Source organism: Eulemur rufifrons, chromosome 20 (assembly GCF_041146395.1).
Source record: "Eulemur rufifrons isolate Redbay chromosome 20, OSU_ERuf_1, whole genome shotgun sequence".
NCBI classification, from domain to species: domain Eukaryota; kingdom Metazoa; phylum Chordata; class Mammalia; order Primates; family Lemuridae; genus Eulemur; species Eulemur rufifrons.
Genome location: NC_091002.1, coordinates 562,501 through 588,722, shown reverse-complemented (window position 1 = coordinate 588,722; position 26,222 = coordinate 562,501).

Genomic DNA, 26,222 nt, shown 5'->3' with positions numbered 1-26,222 from the left:
AGGCACAAACAAACGTTATCACAATTATGGTGAAACGCTGAACACCTGCAAATAATTTTCAACGTAGTGGTTAATTGAAAAGCTCTGCGGCATACTTCTTGGAAGAAGCCAGTTACCTGTTCCCACGCAAAGAGGAGTATATAGAACCATGGTGGATTTACAGCTGATGAAGTAAAGGATTATTAAAGGAACGGGATGACCATGGGGATCATCGTTAATTCTCTGAAACAGAATCCGCCCTTTTCACCTGCCAAAAACATGCCCACTTCTCCTCCTTGGGGATAATAAAAACTAACCAGCGAACTGACAGAGGGCCTCACCCCCCAATCCACATCGACCACACACACACAAAAAAACCGTACCCTCCAGCTACTAATTATAATGCTAACTTGCAAAATTTCCCTGCATTTTAAAACAATGGAAAATGGTGGTGGGATGATACTTAGAAGAATGGCTTCTTGTCAGTCTCCACTAACAAAAATAGGCAACACCAAGTCAGCTACTCCTCAGCATAGTTATGTCCGTAGCAGCCTTCTCGGGTTTCAGGAGGCACAAACAAACGTTATCACAATTATGGTGAAACGCTGAACACTTGCAAATAATTTTCAACGTAGTGGTTAATTGAAAAGCTCTGCGGCATACTTCTTGGAACAAGCCAGTTACCTGTTCCCACGCAAAGAGGAGTATATAGAACCATGGTGGATTTCCAGCTGATGAAGTAAAGGATTATTAAAGGAACAGGATGACCATGGGGATCATCGTTAATTCTCTGAAACAGAATCCGCCCTTTTCACCTGCCAAACACATGCCCACTTCTCCTCTCTGGGGATAATAAAAACTAACCAGCAAACTGACAGAGGGCCTGACGCCCCCATCCACACCGACCACACACACAAAAAAACCGTACCCTCCAGCTACTAATGATAATGCTAACTTGCAAAATTTCCCTGCGTTTTAAAACAATGGAAAAATGGTGGTGGGATGATACTTAGAAGAATGGCTTCTCGTCTGTCTCCACTAACAAAAATAGGCAACACCAAGTCAGCTACTCCTCAGCATAGTTATGTCCGTCGCAGCCTTCTTGGGTTTCAGGAGGCACATACAAACCTTATCAAAATTATGGTGAAACGCTGAAAACTTGCAAATAATTTTCAACGTACTGGTTAATTTGGAAACTCTCCAGCATACTTCTTGGAACAAGCCAGGTACCTGTGGCCACGCATACAGGAGTATATAGAAACATGGTGGAATCCCAGCTGATGAAGCAAAGGATTCTTAAAGGAATGAGATGACCATGCGGATCCTGTTTAATTCTCTGAAACAGAATCCACACTTTTCACCTGCCAAACACATGCCCACTTCTCCTCTCTGGGGATAATAAAAACAAACCAGCGATCTGACAGAGGGCCTGAACACCCATCCTGACCGACCCCACAAAAAAAAAAGTACCCTCCAGCTACTAATTATAATGCCAATTTGCAAAATTTCCCTGCATTTTAAAACAATGGAGAAATGATGGTGGGATGATACTTAGAAGAATGGCTTCTTGTCAGTCTCCACTGACAAAAATAGGCAACACCAAGTCAGCTACGCCTCAGCATAGTTATGTCCGTAGCAGCCATATATGGTTTCAGTAGGCACATACACACGTTATCACAATTATGGTGAAACGCTGAAAACCTCAAAGGATTTTCAACATACTGGTTAATTGAAAAGCTCTGAGGCATACTTCTTGGAACAAGCCAGGTTCCTGTGCCCACGCATAGAGAAGTATATAGAACCATGGTGGATTTCCAGCTCATGAAGCAAAGGATTCTTAAAGGAACGGGATTACCATGCGGATTCTGTTTAATTCTCTGAAACAGATCTGCAGTTTTCACCTGCCATACTAATACCCACTTCTCCTCTCTGGGGATAATAAAAACAAACCAGCGAACTGACAGAGGGCCTGACCAACAGATCCACACCGACCCCACAGGAAAAAAAAAAACAAACACCGTAGCCTCCAGCTACTAATTATAATGCTCACTTGCAAAATTATCCTGCATTTTTAAACAATGGAAAAATGATGGTGAGATGATACTTAGGAGAATGGATTCTTGTCAGTCTCCACTAACAAAAATAGGCAAAACCAAGTCAGCAACTCCTCAGCATAGTTATGTTCGTAGCAGGCATCTTGGGTTTCAGGAGGCACAAACAAACGTTATCACAATTATGGTGAAACGCTGAACACCTGGAAATAATTTTCAACGTAGTGGTTAATTGAAAAGCTCTGCGGCATACTTATTGGAACAAGCCAATTACCTGTTCCCACGCAAAGAGGAGTATATAGAACCATGGTGGATTTCCAGCTGATGAAGTAAAGGATTATTAAAGGAACAGGATGACCATGGGGATCATCGTTAATTCTCTGAAACAGAATCCGCCCCTTTCACCTGCCAAACACATGCCCACTTCTCCTCTCTGGGGATAATAAAAACTAACCAGCGACTGACAGAGGGCCTGACCGCCCCATCCACATCGCCCACACACAAAAAAAAACCATACCCTCCAGCTACTAATTATAGTGCTAACTTGCAATATTTCCCTGCATTTTAAATCAATGCAAAAATGGTGGTGGGATGATACTTAGAAGAATGGCTTCTTGTCAGTCTCCACTAACAAAAATAGGCAACACCAAGTCAGCTACTCCTCAGCATAGTTATGTCCGTCGCAGCCTTCTTGGGTTTCAGGAGGCACATACAAACGTTATCAAAATTATGCTGAAACGCTGAAAACCTGCAAATAATTTTCAACGTAGTGGTTAATTGAAAAGCTCTGCGGCATACTTCTTGGAACAAGCCAGGTACCTGTGCCCACGCATAGAGGAGTATATAGAAACATGGTGGAATCCCAGCTGATGAAGCAAAGGATTCTTAAAGGAATGAGATGACCAGGCGGTTCCTGTTTAATTCTCTGAAACAGAATCCGCATTTTTCACCTGCCAAACACATGCCCACTTCTCCTCTCTGGGGATAATAAAAACAAACCAGTGAATTGACAGATGGCCTGACCAACCCATCCACACTGACCCCACAAAAAAAAAAAAAGTACCCTCCAGCTACTAATTATAATGCTAACTTGCAAAATTTCCCTGCATTTTTAAACAATGGAAAAATGATGGTGGGATGATACTTAGAAGAATGGCTTCATGTCAGTCTCCACTAACAAAAATAGGCAACACGAAGTCAGCTACGCCGCAGCATACTTATGTCCTTGGCAGCCATATTGGGTTTCAGGAGACACATACACACGTTATCACAATTATGGTGAAATGCTGAAAACCTGCAAAGGATTTTCAACATACTGGTTAATTGAAAAGCTCTGAGGCATACTTCTTGGAACAATCCAGTTTCCTGTGCCCACGCATAGAGAAGTATATAGAACCATGGTGGATTCCCAGCTCATGAAGCAAAGGATTCTTAAAGGAACGGGATTACCATGGGGATCCTGTTTAATTCTCTGAAACAGATCCGCAGTTTTCACCTGCCATACTAATACCCACTTCTCCTCTCTGGGGATAATAAAAACAAACCAGCGAACTGACAGAGGGCCTCACCAACACATCCACACCGACCCCAAAGGAAAAAAAAAAAAAAAACACCGTAGCCTCCAGCTACTAATTATAATGCTAACTTGCAAAATTATCCTGCATTTTTAAACAATGGAGAAATGATGGTGAGATGATACTTAGAAGAATGGTTTCTTGTCAGTCTCCACTAACAAAAATAGGCAAAACCAAGTCAGCTACGCCTCAGCATCGTTATGTTCGTGGCAGCCATCTTGGGTTTCAGGAGGCACAAACAAACGTTATCACAATTATGGTCAAACGCTGAACACCTGCATATAATTTTCAACGTACTGATTAATTGAAAAGCTCTACGGCATACTTCTTGGAACAAGCCAGTTACCTGTTCCCACGGAAAGAGGAGTATATAGAACCATGGTGGATTTCCAGCTGATGAAGTAAAGGATTATTAAAGGAAGGGGATGACCATGGGGATCATCGTTAATTCTCTGAAACAGAATCCGCCCTTTTCACCTGCCAAACACATGCCCACTTCTCCTCTCTGGGGATAATAAAAACTAACCAGCGAACTGACAGACGGCCTGACCAACACATCCACACCGACCCCACAGGAAAAAAAAAAAAACAACACCGTATCCTCCAGCTACTAATTATAATGCTAACTTGCAAAATTTCCCTGCATTTTAAAACAATGGAAAAATGGTGGTGGGATGATACTTAGAAGAATGGCTTCTTGTCAGTCTCCACTAACAAAAATAGGCAACACCAAGTCAGCTACTCCTCAGCATAGTTATGTCCGTCGCAGCCTTCTTGGGTTTCAGGAGGCACAAACAAACGTTATCACAATTATGGTGAAACGCTGAACACCTGCAAATAATTTTCAACGTAGTGGTTAATTGAAAAGCTCTGCGGCATACTTCTTGGAACAAGCCAGTTACCTGTTCCCACGCAAAGAGGAGTATATAGAACCATGGTGGATTTACAGCTGATGAAGTAAAGGATTATTAAAGGAACGGGATGACCATGGGGATCATCGTTAATTCTCTGAAACAGAATCCGCCCTTTTCACCTGCCAAAAACATGCCCACTTCTCCTCCTTGGGGATAATAAAAACTAACCAGCGAACTGACAGAGGGCCTCACCCCCCAATCCACATCGACCACACACACACAAAAAAACCGTACCCTCCAGCTACTAATTATAATGCTAACTTGCAAAATTTCCCTGCATTTTAAAACAATGGAAAATGGTGGTGGGATGATACTTAGAAGAATGGCTTCTTGTCAGTCTCCACTAACAAAAATAGGCAACACCAAGTCAGCTACTCCTCAGCATAGTTATGTCCGTAGCAGCCTTCTCGGGTTTCAGGAGGCACAAACAAACGTTATCACAATTATGGTGAAACGCTGAACACTTGCAAATAATTTTCAACGTAGTGGTTAATTGAAAAGCTCTGCGGCATACTTCTTGGAACAAGCCAGTTACCTGTTCCCACGCAAAGAGGAGTATATAGAACCATGGTGGATTTCCAGCTGATGAAGTAAAGGATTATTAAAGGAACAGGATGACCATGGGGATCATCGTTAATTCTCTGAAACAGAATCCGCCCTTTTCACCTGCCAAACACATGCCCACTTCTCCTCTCTGGGGATAATAAAAACTAACCAGCAAACTGACAGAGGGCCTGACGCCCCCATCCACACCGACCACACACACAAAAAAACCGTACCCTCCAGCTACTAATGATAATGCTAACTTGCAAAATTTCCCTGCGTTTTAAAACAATGGAAAAATGGTGGTGGGATGATACTTAGAAGAATGGCTTCTCGTCTGTCTCCACTAACAAAAATAGGCAACACCAAGTCAGCTACTCCTCAGCATAGTTATGTCCGTCGCAGCCTTCTTGGGTTTCAGGAGGCACATACAAACCTTATCAAAATTATGGTGAAACGCTGAAAACTTGCAAATAATTTTCAACGTACTGGTTAATTTGGAAACTCTCCAGCATACTTCTTGGAACAAGCCAGGTACCTGTGGCCACGCATACAGGAGTATATAGAAACATGGTGGAATCCCAGCTGATGAAGCAAAGGATTCTTAAAGGAATGAGATGACCATGCGGATCCTGTTTAATTCTCTGAAACAGAATCCACACTTTTCACCTGCCAAACACATGCCCACTTCTCCTCTCTGGGGATAATAAAAACAAACCAGCGATCTGACAGAGGGCCTGAACACCCATCCTGACCGACCCCACAAAAAAAAAAGTACCCTCCAGCTACTAATTATAATGCCAATTTGCAAAATTTCCCTGCATTTTAAAACAATGGAGAAATGATGGTGGGATGATACTTAGAAGAATGGCTTCTTGTCAGTCTCCACTGACAAAAATAGGCAACACCAAGTCAGCTACGCCTCAGCATAGTTATGTCCGTAGCAGCCATATATGGTTTCAGTAGGCACATACACACGTTATCACAATTATGGTGAAACGCTGAAAACCTCAAAGGATTTTCAACATACTGGTTAATTGAAAAGCTCTGAGGCATACTTCTTGGAACAAGCCAGGTTCCTGTGCCCACGCATAGAGAAGTATATAGAACCATGGTGGATTTCCAGCTCATGAAGCAAAGGATTCTTAAAGGAACGGGATTACCATGCGGATTCTGTTTAATTCTCTGAAACAGATCTGCAGTTTTCACCTGCCATACTAATACCCACTTCTCCTCTCTGGGGATAATAAAAACAAACCAGCGAACTGACAGAGGGCCTGACCAACAGATCCACACCGACCCCACAGGAAAAAAAAAAACAAACACCGTAGCCTCCAGCTACTAATTATAATGCTCACTTGCAAAATTATCCTGCATTTTTAAACAATGGAAAAATGATGGTGAGATGATACTTAGGAGAATGGATTCTTGTCAGTCTCCACTAACAAAAATAGGCAAAACCAAGTCAGCAACTCCTCAGCATAGTTATGTTCGTAGCAGGCATCTTGGGTTTCAGGAGGCACAAACAAACGTTATCACAATTATGGTGAAACGCTGAACACCTGGAAATAATTTTCAACGTAGTGGTTAATTGAAAAGCTCTGCGGCATACTTATTGGAACAAGCCAATTACCTGTTCCCACGCAAAGAGGAGTATATAGAACCATGGTGGATTTCCAGCTGATGAAGTAAAGGATTATTAAAGGAACAGGATGACCATGGGGATCATCGTTAATTCTCTGAAACAGAATCCGCCCCTTTCACCTGCCAAACACATGCCCACTTCTCCTCTCTGGGGATAATAAAAACTAACCAGCGACTGACAGAGGGCCTGACCGCCCCATCCACATCGCCCACACACAAAAAAAAACCATACCCTCCAGCTACTAATTATAGTGCTAACTTGCAATATTTCCCTGCATTTTAAATCAATGCAAAAATGGTGGTGGGATGATACTTAGAAGAATGGCTTCTTGTCAGTCTCCACTAACAAAAATAGGCAACACCAAGTCAGCTACTCCTCAGCATAGTTATGTCCGTCGCAGCCTTCTTGGGTTTCAGGAGGCACATACAAACGTTATCAAAATTATGCTGAAACGCTGAAAACCTGCAAATAATTTTCAACGTAGTGGTTAATTGAAAAGCTCTGCGGCATACTTCTTGGAACAAGCCAGGTACCTGTGCCCACGCATAGAGGAGTATATAGAAACATGGTGGAATCCCAGCTGATGAAGCAAAGGATTCTTAAAGGAATGAGATGACCAGGCGGTTCCTGTTTAATTCTCTGAAACAGAATCCGCATTTTTCACCTGCCAAACACATGCCCACTTCTCCTCTCTGGGGATAATAAAAACAAACCAGTGAATTGACAGATGGCCTGACCAACCCATCCACACTGACCCCACAAAAAAAAAAAAAGTACCCTCCAGCTACTAATTATAATGCTAACTTGCAAAATTTCCCTGCATTTTTAAACAATGGAAAAATGATGGTGGGATGATACTTAGAAGAATGGCTTCATGTCAGTCTCCACTAACAAAAATAGGCAACACGAAGTCAGCTACGCCGCAGCATACTTATGTCCTTGGCAGCCATATTGGGTTTCAGGAGACACATACACACGTTATCACAATTATGGTGAAATGCTGAAAACCTGCAAAGGATTTTCAACATACTGGTTAATTGAAAAGCTCTGAGGCATACTTCTTGGAACAATCCAGTTTCCTGTGCCCACGCATAGAGAAGTATATAGAACCATGGTGGATTCCCAGCTCATGAAGCAAAGGATTCTTAAAGGAACGGGATTACCATGGGGATCCTGTTTAATTCTCTGAAACAGATCCGCAGTTTTCACCTGCCATACTAATACCCACTTCTCCTCTCTGGGGATAATAAAAACAAACCAGCGAACTGACAGAGGGCCTCACCAACACATCCACACCGACCCCAAAGGAAAAAAAAAAAAAAAACACCGTAGCCTCCAGCTACTAATTATAATGCTAACTTGCAAAATTATCCTGCATTTTTAAACAATGGAGAAATGATGGTGAGATGATACTTAGAAGAATGGTTTCTTGTCAGTCTCCACTAACAAAAATAGGCAAAACCAAGTCAGCTACGCCTCAGCATCGTTATGTTCGTGGCAGCCATCTTGGGTTTCAGGAGGCACAAACAAACGTTATCACAATTATGGTCAAACGCTGAACACCTGCATATAATTTTCAACGTACTGATTAATTGAAAAGCTCTACGGCATACTTCTTGGAACAAGCCAGTTACCTGTTCCCACGGAAAGAGGAGTATATAGAACCATGGTGGATTTCCAGCTGATGAAGTAAAGGATTATTAAAGGAAGGGGATGACCATGGGGATCATCGTTAATTCTCTGAAACAGAATCCGCCCTTTTCACCTGCCAAACACATGCCCACTTCTCCTCTCTGGGGATAATAAAAACTAACCAGCGAACTGACAGACGGCCTGACCAACACATCCACACCGACCCCACAGGAAAAAAAAAAAAACAACACCGTATCCTCCAGCTACTAATTATAATGCTAACTTGCAAAATTTCCCTGCATTTTAAAACAATGGAAAAATGGTGGTGGGATGATACTTAGAAGAATGGCTTCTTGTCAGTCTCCACTAACAAAAATAGGCAACACCAAGTCAGCTACTCCTCAGCATAGTTATGTCCGTCGCAGCCTTCTTGGGTTTCAGGAGGCACAAACAAACGTTATCACAATTATGGTGAAACGCTGAACACCTGCAAATAATTTTCAACGTAGTGGTTAATTGAAAAGCTCTGCGGCATACTTCTTGGAACAAGCCAGTTACCTGTTCCCACGCAAAGAGGAGTATATAGAACCATGGTGGATTTCCAGCTGATGAAGTAAAGGATTATTAAAGGAACGGGATGCCCAGGGGATCATCGTTAATTCTCTGAAACGGAATCCGCCCTTTTCACCAGCCAAACACAAGCCCACTTCTCCTCTCTGGGGATAATAAAAACTAACCAGCAAACTGACAGAGGGCCTAACCACCCCATCCACATCGACCACACACAAAAAAAAACCGTACCCTCCAGCTACTAATTATAATGCTAACTTGCAAAATTTCCCTGCCTTTTAAAACAATGGAAAAATGGTGGTGGGATGATACTTAGAAGAATGGCTTCTTGTCTGTCTCCACTAACAAAAATAGGCAACACCAAGTCAGCTACTCCTCAGCATAGTTATGTCCGTCGCAGCCTTCTTGGGTTTCAGGAGGCAGATACAAACGTTATCAAAATTATGGTGAAACGCTGAAAACCTGCAAATAATTTTCAACGTACTGGTTAATTTGAAAACTCTCCAGCATACTTCTTGGAACAAGCCAGGTACCTGTGCCCACGCGTAGAGGAGTATATAGAAACATGGTGGAATCCCAGCTTATGAAGCAAAGGATTCTTAAAGGAATGAGATGACCAGGCGGATCCTGTTTAATTCTCTGAAACAGAATCCGCACTTTTCACCTGCCAAACACATCCCCACTTCTCCTCTCTGGGGATAATAAAAACAAACCAGTGAATTGACAGATGGCCTGACCAACCCATCCACACTGACCCCACACAAAAAAAAGAAAGTACCCTCCAGCTACTAATTATAATGCTAACTTGCAAAATTTTCCTGCATTTTTAAACTATGGAAAAATGATGGTGAGATGATACTTAGAAGAATGGATTCTTGTCAGTCTCCACTAACAAAAATAGGCAAAACCAAGTCAGCTACGCCTCAGCATCGTTATTTTCGTGGCAGCCATCTTGGGTTTCAGGAGGCACAAACAAACGTTATCACAATTATGGTGAAACGCTGAACACCTGCAAATAATTTTCAACGTACTCGTTAATTGAAAAGCTCTGCGGCATACTTCTTGGAACAAGCCAGTTACCTGTTCCCACGCAAAGAGGAGTATATAGAACCATGGTGGATTTCCAGCTGATGAAGTAAAGGATTATTAAAGGAACGGGATGACCATGGGGATCATCGTTAATTCTCTGAAACAGAATCCGCCCTTTTCACCTGCCAAACACATGCCCACTTCTCCTCTCTGGGGATAATAAAAACTAACCAGCGAACTGACAGAGGGCCTGACCCCCCCATCCACATCAACCACACACACAAAAAAAACCGTACCCTCCAGCTACTAATTATAATGCTAAGTTCCAAAATTTCCCTTCATTTTTAACAAACGGAAAAATGATGGCGGCATGACACTTAGAAGAATGGCTTCTTGTCAGTCTCCACTAACAAAAATCGGCAAAACCAAGTCAGCTACGCCTCGGCATAGTTATGTCTGTGGCAGCCATCTTGGGTTTCAAGGCACATACAAACGTTGTCGCAATTATGATGAAACGCTGAACACCTGCAAATAATTTTCAATGTACTTTTTATTTGAAAACCTCTGTGGCATACTTCTTGGAACAAGCCAGTCACCTGTGCCCACCCATACGGGAGTATATAGAACCATGGTGGTTTCCCAGCTGATGAAGCAAAGGATTCTTAAAGGAAGCGGATGACCATGCGGATCCTGTTTAATTCTTTGAAACAGAATCCGCACTTTTCACCTGCCAACAACATGCCCACTTCTCCTCTCTGGGGATAATAAAAACAAACCAGCGAACATCTAGAGGGCCTTGCACCCCCATCCACACCGACACCAAAAAATAATAAAAACGTACCCTCCAGCTACTAATTATAATGCTAACTTGCACAATTTCCCTGCATTTTTAAACAATGGAAAAATGGTGGTGGGATGATACTTAAAAGAATGGCTTCTTGTCAGTCTCCACTGACAAAAATAGGAAACACCAAGTGAGCTACGCCTCAGAATAGTTATGTCCGTGGCAGCCATCTTGAGTTTCAGCAGGCACATACAAACCTTATCACAATTATGGTGAAACGCTGAAAACCTGCAAATAATTTTCAACGTAGTGGTTAATTGAAAAGCTCTGCGGCATACTTCTTGGAACAAGCCAGGTACCTGTGCCCACGCATAGAGGAGTATATAGAACCATGGTGGATTCCCAGCTGATGAAGCAAAGGATTCTTTTTTTTTTTTTTTTTTTTTTTTTTTGTTGAGACAGAGTCTCAATTTGTTGCCCAGGCTAGAGTGAGTGCCATGGCGTCAGCTTAGTTCACAGCAACCTCAGACTCCTCGGCTTAAACGATCCTACTGCCTCAGCCTCCCGAGTAGCTGGGACTACAGGCATGCGCCACTATGCCCGGCTAATTTTTTCTATATAGATTTTTAGTTGTCCATATAATGTCTTTCTATTTTTAGTAGAGACGGGGTCTCGCTCTTGCTCAGGCTGGTCTCGAACTCCTGACCTCGAGCGATCCACCCACCTCGGCCTCCCAGAGTGCTAGGATTACAGGCGTGAGCCACCGCGCCCTTCCAGGATTCTTAAAGGAACGGGATGACCCTGCGAATGCTGTTTAATTCTCTGAAAGAGTATCCGCACTTTTCAGCTGCCATCAAATGCCGACTTCCCCTCTCTGGGGATAATAAAAACAAACCAGCAAATTTATAGAGGGCCTGACTCCCCCATCGACACCAACCCGACGAAAAAAAAAAAAAAAAAACGTACCCTCCAGCTACTAATTATAAAGCTAACTTGCAATATTTCCCTGCATTTTTTAACAATGGAAAAATGACGGTGGGCTTATACTTAGAATGGCTTCTTGTTAGTCTCCGCTGACAAAAATAGGCAACACCAAGTCGGCTACACCTCAGCATAGTTATGTCCGTGGCAGCCATCTTGGGTTTCAGGAGGCACATACAAACGTTATTACAATTAGGGTGAAATGCTGAAAACCTGCAAATAATTTTCAACGTAGTGGTTAATTGAAAAGCTCTGCGGCATACTTCTTGGAACAAGCCAGTTACCTGTGCCAACGCATAGAGGAGTATATAGAACCATGGTGGATTCCCAGCTGATGAAGCAAAGGATTCTTAAAGGAATGGGATGATCATGTGGATCCTGTTTAATTCTCTGAAATAGAATCCACACTTTTCACCTGCCAAACACATGCCCACTTGTCCTCTCTGGGGATAATAAAAGAAAACCAGCGAACTCACAGAGGGCCTGAAACGCCCATCCACTCCTACCCCACAAAAAAAGAAAAAAAAATACGTACCCTACATCTAATTATAATACTAACTTGCAAAATTTCCCTCCATTTTTACGCAATGAAAAAATGATGGTGGGATGATACTTAGAAGAATGTCTTCTTGTCAGTCTCCACTAACAAAAATAGGCATCAACAAGTCAGCTATGCCTCAGCATATTTATATCCGTGGCAGCCATCTTGGGTTTAAGGAGGCACATTCAAACGTTATCACAATTACGGTTAAACATGCTAAAAACCTGACAATTCTAAAAGTACTGGTTAATTCAAAAGCTCTGTCGCATACTTCTTGGAACAAGCCAGTTACCTGTGCCCATGCAAAGAGAGGTCTAGAGAACCATGGTGGATTCCTAGGTGATGAATCAAAGGATTCTTAAAGGAACAGGCTCAAATTGCAGATCCTGTTTCAGTCTAAGTGTGAAACAGGATCCGCACATTTTGCCTGCAACACACATTCGCCCTTCTCATCTCTAGGGATAACAAAAACAGCCCATCGGATTTACAGATGCCCTGCCCCCGGCCCCCACCACCCCACACAAAATAGTCTGCTCCAGCGACTCGTCCTTATGTTATCTGGTGAAAGGTCATAAGCCTTTTAAAAAACTGGAGATAGGATGGTAGAATTATACCTAAAAGACTGGCTTATTGCCAGATTCCCATACCAAGTATTGGCAACAGCAAGTGACGTAGGCCTCAGCATAGGTTTGTCCATGGCAGCCATCTTGGGTTTAAGGAGACACAGATGAACCTTATAACAATTATAATAAAAGGTGCTGCGAAAGCTGTTAAATAATTCTCATGGTAGTGGTTATTTCAAAAGCTCTGCGGCATACTTCTTTGAACTAGCCAGTTAACTGGGCCCACGCATAGTGCGGTGTAGAGAACTATGGTGGATTCCCAGCTGATGAAGCAAAGGATTCTTAAAGGAACAGGATGAACATGCGGATCCTGTTTCATACTCTGAAACAGGATCTGCACTTTTCACCTGCCAAACACATGCCCACTTCTCCTCTCTGGGGATAATAAAAAGAAACCACAGAACTGGCGGAGGGCTTGCCGCACCAGCCCCCAGACCCCACATAAAAACTTCCCGTCCAGCGACTCCTTGTTATTCTAACTGCCAAAAGGTGCTCTGACTTTTAAAATAGTGGAGAAGGATGGTGAAATGATACTTAAAAGAATGTATTCTTTCCAGTCTCCAGTACCAAGGATCGGCCACACAAAGTGAGCTCGGCCTCAGCATAGTTTTGTCCATGGCAGCCATCTCGAGACGAACATTATGATAATTATGATGAAAGGTGCTGCAAAACCTGCAAATAATTCTCAACGTAGTGGTTTTTTCAAAAGCTCTGTGGAATACTTCTTGGAACCCGGCAGTTTTCTGGGCCCACGCATAGAGGGGTCTAGAGAACCATGATGGATTCCCAGGTGATGAATCAAAGGATTCTTAAAGGAACAGGCTGAAAAGTGCGGATCCTGTTTCAGTCTGAGACTGAAACACTATATGCACTTTTTGCCTGCAACACACATGCCCACTTCTCCTCTCTAGGGATAATAAAAACAATCAATCGGATTGACAGATGTCCTCCCCCGCCCCCCAACACTGTACACAAAAAGGTCCCCTCCAGCGACTCATCCTTATGCTATCTGGCGAAAGGTCCTCTGCGTTTTAAAATAATGAAGATAGGATGGTGGAATTATACTTAAAATACTGGCCTTTTGCCAGACTCCCATACCAATTATTGGCAACAGGAAGTGACCTAGGTGTCAGCATAGGTTTGTCCGTGGCTGCCATCTAGGGTTTTAGGAAGCACAGATGAACCTTATCAAAATTATGGTAAAAGTGCTGGAAAAGCTGGCAAATAATTTCCATAGTAGTCGTTATTTCAAAAGCTCTGAGGAAAACTTCTTGGAACCAGGCAGTTTTCTGTGTGCACTAAAAGAGGGGTCTAGAGAACCATGGTGGATTCCCAGCTGATGAAGCAAAGGATTCTTAATGGAACGGGGTGAAAAGTGCAGATCCTGTGTCTGTCTAAGACTGAAACAGGACGCACACTTTTCACCTGCCACACACATGCCCACTTTTCCTCTCTGGGGATAATAAAAACAAACCAGCGAACTGACAAAGGGCCTGCCGCCCTTCCACCCACGCAGATCCCCCCCAAAAACATTCCCCTCCAGCTACTAATTATTATGCTAACTTGCAAAATTTCCCTGCATTTTTAAACAATGGAGAAAGGACGGTGGAGTGATACTTAGAAGAATGGCTTCTTGTCAGTCTCCACTAACAAAAATAGGCAACACCAAGTCAGCTACGCCTCAGCATAGTTATGCCCGTGGCAGCCATGTTGGGTTTAAGGAGGCACATACAAACTTTATCATAATTATGGTGAAACGTGCTGAAAACCCGGCAAATAATTCTCAACGTACTGTTTAATTCAAAAGCTCTGTGGCATACTTCTTGGAAGAAGCCAGTTACCTGGGCCCACGCATAGAGGGGTCTAGAGAACCATGGTGGATTCCAAGGTGATGAATCTAAGGATTCTTAAAGGAACAGGCTGAAAAGTGCAGATCCTGACTGAAACAGGATTCTGACTTTTTGCCTGCAACACACATGCCCACTTCTCCTCTCTAGGGATAACAAAAACAACCCATCGGATTGACAGATGGCCTGCCCCCGCCCCCCACCACCCCACACAAAATCGTGCCCTCCAGCGACTGATCCTTATGCTATCTGGCAATACGTCCTCTGCCTTTTAAAATAATGGAGATAGAATGGTGGAATTATACCTAAAAGACTGGCTTATTGCCAGACTCCCATACCAAGTATTCGCAACAGCAAGTCACCTAGGCCTCAGCACACGTTTGTCCCTGGCAGCCATCTTGGGTTTAAGGAGGCACAGATGAACCTTATCACAATTATGGTGAAAGGTGCTGCAAAAGCGGTCAAGTAATTCTCATGGTAGTGGTTACTTGAAAAGCTCTGCGGCATAATTCTTTGAACTAGCCAGTTAACTGGGCCCACGCATAGAGCAGTCTAGAGGCCCATGGTGGATTCCCAGCTGATGAAGCAAGGGATTCTTAATGGAACGGGGTGAAAAGTGCGGTTTCTGTTTCAGTCTAAGACAGAAACGGGATCCGAACTTTTCACCTGCCACACACATGCCCACTTCTCCGGTCTGGGGAAAATAAAAACAATCCAGCGAACTGACAGAGGGCCTGCGCCCCCCACCCACACCGACCCCACAAATAAAAATGTCCCCTCCAGCTACTAATTATTATGCTAACTTGCAAAGGTTTCCGTGCATTTTAAAATAATGGGGAAAGTATGGTGGAATGATACTTAAAAGAATGGCCTCCTTCCAGCCTCCAGTAACAAGTGTCGTGAAATCCAAGTGACCTAGGCCTCAGCATAGTTTTCTCTGTGGCAGCCATCTTGTGTTTAAGGAGGCACAGACGATCCTTATCACAATTATGGTGATATGTGCTGCAGAAACTGGCAAATAATTCTACACGTAGTGTTTATCTCAAAAGCTGTGCAGCATACATCTTGGTACAGGCCAGTTCATGGGCCCATGCATGGAGGGTTCTAAGGAACCATGGTGGATTCCCAGCTGATGAATCAAAGGATTTTTAATGGAACCAGCTGAAAAGTGCGGATACTGTTTCAGTCTAACTGAAACAGGATCCGCACATTTCACCTGCCACAAATATATCCACTTCCCTGTCTGGCATAATAAACACAAACAACCAGACTGACAGAGGGACTGTCCCCCAAACCACCCCGATCCCACCCAAAAACATCCCCTCCGTTGACTCATCCTTATGCTAACTGCCGAAAGGTGCTCACCTTTTAATATAAGGGAGAAAGGATGGTGCAATGATAATTAAAAGACTGGATTCTTGTCAGACTCCCGTACCAAGTATTGGCAACACCAAGCGAGAGAACCCTCAGTATAGGTTTGTCCATGGAAGCCATCTAGGGTTTAAGGAAGCACAAATGAACCTTATCAAAATTATGGTAAAAGTGCTGGAAAAGCTGGCAAATAATTTCCATGGTAGTGGTTATTTCAAATGCTCTGTGGCATACTTCTTTGAACTAGCCTGTTAAGTGGGCCCACACATAGTGGGGTGTAGAGAACTATGGTGGATTCCCAGCTGATGAAGCAAAGGATTCTTAAAGGAACAGGATGAAAAGTGCCGATCCTGTATCAGTCTAAGACTGAAACAGGATCCACACTTTTCACTTGCCACACACATGTCCACTTCTCCTCTCCGGGGATAATAAAAACAAACCACTGGACTGACAGAGGGCCTGGCTCTGCCTCTCCCACCCCACACAAAAATGTTTCCTCCAGCGACTCATCCTTAAGCTAAATGGCAATAGGTGCTCTGCCTTTTAAAATAGTTGTGAAAGGAAGGTGGAATGATACTTAAAGGAATGGCTTCTTGCCACGGACCAGTACCAATTATCGGCAACTCCAAGGGAGATTGGCCTAACCGTAGTTTTTTCTGTGGAAGCCAGCTTGGGTTTCAGGATGCACTGCCTAACCTTTTCACAATCATTGTGAAAGTTGCTGCAAAAACTGGCAAATAATACTCAATGTAGTGGTTATTTCCAAAGCTCTGCGGCATACTTCTTGGAACTAGCCAGTTACCTGGGCCCACGCTCAGGGAGGTCTAGAGAACCATGGTGGATTCCCAACTGATGAATTAAAGGATTCCAAAAGGAACAGGCTCAAAAGCGGAGATACTGTTTCAGACTGAAACAGGATCCAAAGTTTTCACCTGCCACATACATGCCCGCTTCTCCTCTCTGGGAATAATAAAAACAAACCACCAGACTGACAGAGGGCCTGCCCTCCCACACACACCCAACCCCACACAAAAAGCCGCTCCAGTGACTCATCTTTATGCTAACTGGCTAAAGGTGCACTGCCTTTTAAAATAATGGAGAAAAGACGGTGGAATTGTACTTAAAAAAATGGCTTCTTGCCAGGATCCAGTAAAATGTATCGGTACACCAAGGGAGCTAGGCCTCAGCATAATTTTGTCCATGGCAGCCTGCTTGGGTTTAAGGAGGCACAGATGAACCTTATCACAATTATGGTCAAAGGTGCTGCAAAAACTGGCAAACAATTCTCAACGTAGTGGTTATTTCAAAAGCTCTACGGCATACATCTTGGAACTAGCCAGTTACCTGGGCCCACACATAGAGGGGTCTCGACAGCCATGGTGGATTCCCAGCTGATGAATCAAAGGATTCGTAAAGGAACTGGCTGAAAAGTGCGGATCCTGTTTCAGTCTAAGACTGAAACAGGATCCGTACTTTTCACCTGCCACACACATGCCCACCTCTCCTCTTTGGGCATAATAAAGACAAACCACCAGACAGACAGAGAGCCTTCCCCTCAACGCACCACCCGACCCCACTCAAAAACGTCCCCTCCAGCAACTCATTCTTATGATAACTGGAAAAAGGTGTTCTGCCTTTTAAAATGATGGAGAAAGGATGGTGGAATGACTCTTAATAGCATGGCTTCTTGCCAGGCTCCAGTACCAACTATCGGCAACACCAAGTGAACTAGGCCTCAGCATAGTTTTGTCTGCCCCAGCCATCTTGGGTTGAAGGAGGCACGGACGAACCTTATCACAATTATGGTGAAAGGTGGTGCAAAAACTAGCAAATAATTCTCAACGTAGTGGTTATTTCAAAAGCTCTGTGGCATACTTCTTGGAACTAGCCAGTTACCTGGGCCCACGCATAGAGGTCTTTAAAGAACCATGGTGTATTCCCAGCTGATGAATCAAACGATTCTTTTTTGTTTGTTTGTTTGTTTGTTAGCTCATTATGGGGGTACAAAAGATCAGGCTATATACATTCCCCATGCCTCCCCTTTCCCCCGATTCTGAGCTTCAATTTTGTCCATTCCCTAGTCAGTGCACATCACATTCATCATGTAGGTGTGCACCCCTCCTCTCCCCCACCCCATCCCCCCCAGTTAGAACTTGAAGGGTGTCCATTCCCCAGGCAGTGCACATCACATTCATCAAGTAGGTATACACCCATCCCTTCCACCCGGCCCCAACCTCTGTCCGATACCCAATTGGTGTTGTTCCCAAATGTGCACTCAGGGAAACCAATTTGCTGGTGAGTACATGTGGTGCTTATTTTTCCATTCTTGGGATACTTCACTTAATAGAATGGGATCCAGCTCTCTCCAGGAGAACCAAAGAGATGCCATATCGCCATTATTTCTAATAGCTGAGTAATATTCCATGGTATACATATACCACATTTTGCTAATCCATTCATGAATTTATGGGCATTTGGGTTGTTTCCACATCTTTGTGATTGTGAATTGTGCTGCTATAATCATTCAGGTGCAGGTGTCTTTTTTATAGAATGACTTTTGTTCTTCTGGGTAGATGTCCAATAATGGAATTGCTGGATCGAATGGTAGGTCTACTTGAATCTGTTTAAGGTATCTCCACATTGCTTTCCACAGGGGCTGCACTAGTTTACAGTCCCACCAGCAGTGTATGAATGTACCTATCTCCCCACACCCACACCAACATGTATAGTTTTGGGACTTTTTGATAAAGGCCATTCCCACTGGAGTTAAGTGATATCTCATTGTGGTTTTGATTTGCATTTCCCTGATGATTAGAGATGTTGAACACTTTTTCATATGTTTGTTAGCCATTTTTATATCTTCTTTTGAAAAATTTCTATTTATGTCCTTTGCCCACTTTTTGATAGGGTTGTTTGATTTTTTCTTACTGATTTTCCTGAGTTCTAAATAGATTCTTGTTATCAGTCCTTTATCTGATGTGTAGTATGCGAAAATTTTTTCCCATTCTGTAGGTTGTCCATTTACTCTCGTGACTGTTTCTTTGGCTGTGCAGAAGCTTTTTAATTTGATCAGGTCCCATTTATTTATTTTTGTTGTTGCTGTGATTGCTTTAGGGGTCTTCTTCATAAATTCTTTGCCTAGGCCAATGTCTGTAAGAGTCTTTCCTACATTTTCTTCTAGAATTCTAATAGTTTCTGACCTTAGGTTTAAGTCTGTTAACCACTGTGATTTGATTTTTGTGAGGGGTGAGAGTTATGTGTCCTGTTTTAGTCTTCTACATGTGGATATCCAGTTTTCCCAGCACCATTTATTAAATAAGGAATCTTTTCCCCAGAGTATGTTTTTGTCTGCTTTGTCAAAGATTAGATGGCTATATGAGGATGGTTTTATATTGGGATTTTCTGTTCTGTTCCACTGGTCTGTGTCCCTGCACTTGTGCCAGTACCAGGCTGTTTTAAGAACCACAGCCTTGTAGTATAGTTTGAAGTCTGGCAAATTAATACTTCCCATTTTGTTTTTGTTGTTTAAGATTGCTTTTGCTAAACGGGGTCTTCCCTGGTTCCATACAAAGCGTAAAATTATTTTTTCTATGTCTGTGAAAAAAGATGTTGGTAATTTAATAAGGATTGCATTGAATCTGTAGATAACTTTGGGCAGTATAGACATTTTAACAATGTTGATTCTACCGATCCATGAGCATGGTATGGTTTTCCACCTATTTACATGTTCTGCAATTTCCTTCCTCAGTGTTTCATAGTTCTCCCTATAGAGGTCCTTTACCTCCTTAGTTAAATAAATTCCTAGGTATTTTATTTTCTTTGTTGCTATTTTGAAGGGTATTGAGTCCTTAATTTGGTTTTCCATTTGACTGTTATTGGCATATATGAATGCCTCTGATTTGTGTGTATTGATTTTGTATCCTGAGACTTTACTGAATTCATTGATCAATTCCAGGAGTCTCTTGGTTGAAACCTTGGGGTTTTATAGATATAACATCATATCATCAGCAAAGAGTGAGAGTTTGATCTCTTCTGTCCCTATTTCAACTCCCTTGATTCTGCTCTCTTGCCTGATAGCTCTTGCAAGGACTTCCAATACTATGTAGAAAAGTAATGGGGACAGTGGTAAGCCTTGTCTGGTTCCAGTTTGAAGTGGGAATGCTTTCAGTTTTTCCCCATTCAGTATGATGTTGGCTGAGGGTTTGTCGTATATGGCTTATATCATTTTTATATAGGCCCCATCTATGCCTATTTTGTTAAGTGTTCTTATCATAAAAGGGTGTTGAATTTTGTCAAATGCTTTCTCTGCATCTATTGAGAGGATCATCTGATCTTTATTTTTGCTTCTATTTATGTGATGAATTACATTCCCATATGTCAAACCATCCCTGCATCTCTGGGATGAAGCCCACTTGGTCGTGATGGATTATTTTTTTGATAAGCACTTGGATTCGATTTGTTAGAATTTTATTGAGAATTTTTGCATCTATATTCATAAGAGAAATTGGTCTATAGTTCTCTGTTTTAGTTGCATCCTTTCCTGGATTTGGTATCAGGATTATGTTGGCTTGGTAAAAAGTGTTGGGGAGAATCCCATCCTTCTCTATATTGGAGAATAGTTTATGTACGATGGGCACCAGTTCTTCTTTGTAGGTATGGTAGAATTCAGGTGTGAACCCATCTGGTCCAGGGCTTTTCTTTTTGGGAAGGTTTTTTATTGCTGTTTCAATTTCAGATCTAGATATCGGTCTATTCAGGAATTCTATTTCTTCCTGGTTGAGCCTGGGAAGGCTGTGTGTTTATAAGAATTTGTCCATTTCCTCCAGGTTTTCTAATTTGTGCGCATAAAGATTTTTGTAGAATTCATAGATGATATCATGTATCTCTGTGGCATCAGTCGTGATTACTCCTTTCGTGTTCCTGATCGAGGTTATAAGAGATTTTTCTTTTCTGCTCTTGGTTAGTTTAGCCAGAAGTGTGTCAATTTTGTTTATTTTTTCAAAGAACCAACTTTTGGTTTTATTAATCTCCGTTATGGTTTGGTTTAATCTCCCTTATGCTCCCTTATGGTCCTTTTCATTTAGTTCTGATTTAATCTTAATAATTTCCTTCTGCTGGGTTTGGGTTTGGTCTCTTCTTTCTTCTCCAGCTCTTTGAGTCTATTCATTAGATTGTCTATTTGTAAGTTTTCTGTCTTTTTGGTATAGGCATTTATGGAAATAAATTTTCCTCTCAGGACTGCTTTAGCTGTGTCCCACAGATTTTGATAAGTTGTATCTCCTTTGTCGTTTAATTCAAAGAATCTTTTGATTTCTGACTTGATTTCTTCATTTATAAAATGATTGTTCAGGAGAAGGTTATTTAGCTTCCATGACTTTGAGTAGAAATGAGGATTTCTGTTAGGGTTCATTGTTACTTTTATTCCACTGTGATCCGAGAAGCTGCATGGTATTATTTCTATATTTTTAAATTTTTTAAGACATTCTTTATGTCCTAAGATATGGTCAATCTTGGAGAATGTCCCATGAGCTGATGAGAAGAACTTATATTCAGTGGTATTTGGGTAGAATGTCCTGTAGATGTCAGTCAGGCCCATTTGTTCTAGCATTCTATTTACGTCCAATATTTCTTTGTTTATTTTTTGTTTGGAGGATCTGTCTTGAACTGTCAGTGGCGTGTTAAAATCTCTGGCTACTAAAGTGTTGTTATCTATCATTTGGTTCAGATCAAGTAGGGTTTGCTTTATGAATCTGGGTGCACCTAGATCGGGTGCATATATGTTAAGTATAGTTATGTCTTCTTGTTGAATTGTACCCTTCACCAGTATATAGTAACCATCTTTGTCTTTCTTTACTTTTGTTGATTTAAAAACTACGTTATCGGAGATTAGAACTGCCACGCCAGCTTTCTTTTGGGTTCCATTTGCTTGGAATATTGATTTCCACCCTTTTATTTTCAGTCTAAATGCATCCTTGCAGGTTAGATGAGTTTCCTGAAGACAGCAGATACTTGGCTTATATCTTTTTTATCCATTGGGCCAGTCCATGTCTCTTGAGTGGGGAATTCAATCCATTCACATTTAATGAGAGAACTGATAAGCGAGACAGATTGCTGTTCCTCATGTTGGGTTGAATTTCATTGATCTGTTTTCTCTCTTGAGCCATTATGATAACTGTGTTTTCATATTTATCTCTTGATTAGTGTTACATTCGAGGGTCCTTCTTGTGCTGGACCACGTGTAACTCTGTTTTGAATACTTCTTGGAAAGCTGCTCTTGTCTTGGTGAATTCTCTGAGTTTTTGTTTATCTGAGAATGTCTTAATTTCACCTTCATATATAAAACTGAGCTTATCTGGGTACAGGATTCTAGGCTGGGCATTATTCTGTTTCAGAAGAGTGAGAATGGGGCTCCAATCTCTTCTTGCTTGTAAGGTTTCAGTTGAGAAATCTGGCGTGATTCGGATGGGCTTTCCTTTGTATGTTACTTGTTTCTTTCTCCTTACAGATTGAAGAAGGGCCTCGTTAGTGGATATTTTGGTCAGTCTGATAACTACATGACGTGGTGTCTTCCTATTTGGTATGAATCTCTCAGAGGTTCTTTGAGCTTCTTGAACCTGTGTATCTAGAGATTTGGCAAGGCCTGGGAAATTTTCCTCAATTATATCTTCAGATACTTTATTCAACCCTTGCTTATTGTCTTCTTCACCCTCAGGAATGCCGATAACTCTCATGTTAGGCTTCTTCACATAATCCCACATTTCTTGTAGACTATGATTATTTCTCATGTTTCTTTGTTTTAACTCTGTGACTGCCTTATTTAATTGGAAAGTGTTATCTTCGATCTCTGAGATTCTTTCTTCTGTTTGATCTACCCTGCTCTTGAGACTTTCCACTGTGTTTTGTAGCTCCTTGAATAAATTTTTCATTTCCAGGAGTTCAGTTTGATTTTTCTTCAGTATTTCAATTTCTTTGGTGAATTTTTCTTCCAAGTCCTGGATCTTTTTTGTGGTTTCTTTGTGTTGATTATCCATTTTTTCTTGCATAATGTTCAGCGTATTTATGATCCATGTTTGAAATTCTTCCTGTGACATGTTGCTATTTGGAATCTGCTTTGTGTTAATTGGTGGAGAACTAGTAATCCTCTTTGAGGGCATGGTTTCAGCTTGATTCTTTATACTCCTAGAGTTCCTTCGCTGAGCCCTTCCCATCTGAATGAATCCTTAAGATCCCTTCTTTCAGCTTTAGTCTGGATAGGGGCACACTGTGAGTGCCAGGTAAGCTGCCTCCTCTGTCACTAGGGGGAGCCCTTCACATATTGTTCAGGATTTTGCTAGCTCCGCTGGGGGGGCTGCCCCTCTTCCTCTCCCGAGGTGGCTTCTGTCTCTCTCTGCAAGAAAGACAGTGGATAGGGAGAGTGGAGCGGTGCCCTCATTCGCCCAACGCCCCAGCCACTGCAGTTCCCGCGGGCGATGGTCTGCCCCACCCCAATGTCTGCAAGGTCCACGCTCTACTCTCTCGTGACTGGGGAACCACTCAGTGTTCACACAAAGGTGGAGCTCCTAGTCAGGGTCCGTGGACTAGGGAAGGGAGCCGCCCAGGGAGCCGCCCGGTACCCAATCGCTCCTCAGCGTTTAGGCTGTGGACCCCGACAATGGCGGCCGCCCGTCTGCAGATCACTGTCACTGGGGTTGAATGCTCAGGGACCGGCAGAGGCCAGAGGAGCCGGGGACCGGGAGAATCCAGCCGCCCACCTATACGAGGCAGTTTGGCATCTGCTAGAGCCGGGACCAAAGCAGCCCCACCGCCCGCGTATAGGAGACAGTTGCTAGGTGCGTCAGCTGCGCACAGCACTCCAGGGTCCAAAATGCCTCCTGCCAATGTCTCCTCTCTGCAGAGCCCCACATCTCCCGTGGCGATTCTGCACCGACTTCAGGCAGATCCTCAATTGAGTGGGTGTGGAGGTCAGAGGGGGAACAAGATGCTTTCCTGTGGGGCTGAACCCACCCCACTCTCTGGTGAGGTGGGTACAGCTGTCCCGTGCTCCCTTCTCTATTGGCCATCCCGCACTCTCCAGATTTTGGTGATTTATTTCCCTAATCACCTCAGTCTTTTCTTGCTCTCTCTCTCTGTCCCACGCTGATTCTCCATGGATTCACACCACCGTTCTTGTGGGGAAGTGAACCTCTAGGGTTGTGGGCAGTGGGAGACCCATGCCTTCCACTCCAGGAGCACGAATCCAGGAGGTCACCACCATTCCACCATCATTGAGAATGAATCAAAGGAGTCTTAAAGGAACGGGCTGAAAAGTGCGGATCCTGTTTCAGTCTAAGTCTGAAACAGGATCCGCACTTTTCACCTGCCACACACATGCCCACTTCTCCTCTCTGGGCATAATAAAAACAAACCACTGGACTGACAGAGGGCTTGCCCCCCCCACACACACCACACGACCCCACACAAAAACGTCCCCTCCAGTGACTCATTCTTATGCTAACTGGCAAACGGTGCTATGCCTTTTAAAATAATGGAAAAAGGATGGTGGAATGATACTTGAAAGACTGGTTTTATTCCACGCTCCCGTACCAAGTATCGGCAACACCAAGTGAGCTAGGCCTCAGCATAGTTTTTTCCCTGGCAGCCATCTTGGGATTAAGGAGGCAGAGAAGTACCTTGTCACAATTATGGTGAAAGGTGCTGCAAAAACTGGCAAATAATTCTCCACGTAGTGGTTATTTCAAAAGCTCTATGGCATACTTCTTGGAACCAGCTAGTTACCTGGGGCCACGCATAGAGGGTTATAGAGAACCATGGTGGATTCACGGAAGAAGAGTCAAATGATTCTTAAAGGAACGGGCAGAAAATGTGGATCCTGTTTCAGTCTAAGACTAAAACAGGATCCGCACTTTTCACCTGCTGCACACATGCCAACTTCTCCTCTCTGAGGATTAAAAAAAAAAACACTGGACTGGCAGAGCGCCTGCCCCCTCACACACCACCTGACCCCACACAACAACGTGCCCTCCAGCAACTCATTTGCTAACTGGCAAAAGGTGCTCTGCCTTTTAAAACAATGGAAAAAGGTTGGTGGAATGATACTTAAAAGACTGGCTTCTTGCCAGGCTCCAGTACCAAGTATAGGCAATACCAAGTGAGGTAGGCCTCAGCATGGTTTTGTCCATGGCAGCCAGCTTGGTTTAAGGAGGCAGAGACGAACCTTGTCACAATTATGGTGAAAGGTGCTGCAAAAACTGGCAAATAATTCTCCACGTAGTGGTTATTTCAAAAGCTCTGCAGCATAATTCTTGGAAGTATCCAGTTAAAGGGTCCCACGCATTGAGGGGTCCAGAGAACCATGGTAGATTGCCAGGTGATGAATCAAAGGATTCTTAAAGAAACGGGCTGAAAACTGCTGATCCTCTTTCACCCTAAGACTGAAAGAGGATCAGCACTTTTCACCTGCCACACACATGCCCACTTCTCCTCTCTGGGCCTAATAAAAACAAACCGCCAGACTGAAAGATGCCCTGACCCCCAAACACCACCCGACCCCACAAAAAAAGTCCCTTCCAGCGACTCATTCTTATGCTAACTGCCAAAAGGTGCTCTGCCATTTAAAATAGTGGAGAAAGGATCATGGAATGATACTTAAAAAACTGGCTTCTTGCCAGGGTCCAGTACCAAGTATTGGCAACACCAAGTGAGCTATGCCTCAGCATAGTGTTTTCCATGGCAGCCATCTTGTGTTTAAGGATGCAGAGGCGAACCTTAACACAATTATTGTGAAAGGTGCTGCAAAAACTGGCAAATAATTCTCACCGTAGTAGTTATTTCAAAAGCTCTGCGGTATACATCTTGGAACCAGCCAGTTTACTGGGCGCACTCATAGAGGGGTCTATAGAACCTTGGTAGAGTCCCAGCTGATGAATCAAATGATTCTTAAAGGAACAGGCTGAAAACTGCGGATCCTGTTCAGTCTAAGACTGAAACAGGATCTGCCCTTTTCACCTGCCACACACATACCCACTTCTCCTCTCTGGGGATAATAAAAACAAATCACCAGACTGACAGAGGGCCTGCCCCTCCACCACCCCCTGACTCGACATAAAAACATCCCCTCCAGCAACTCATTCTTATGCTC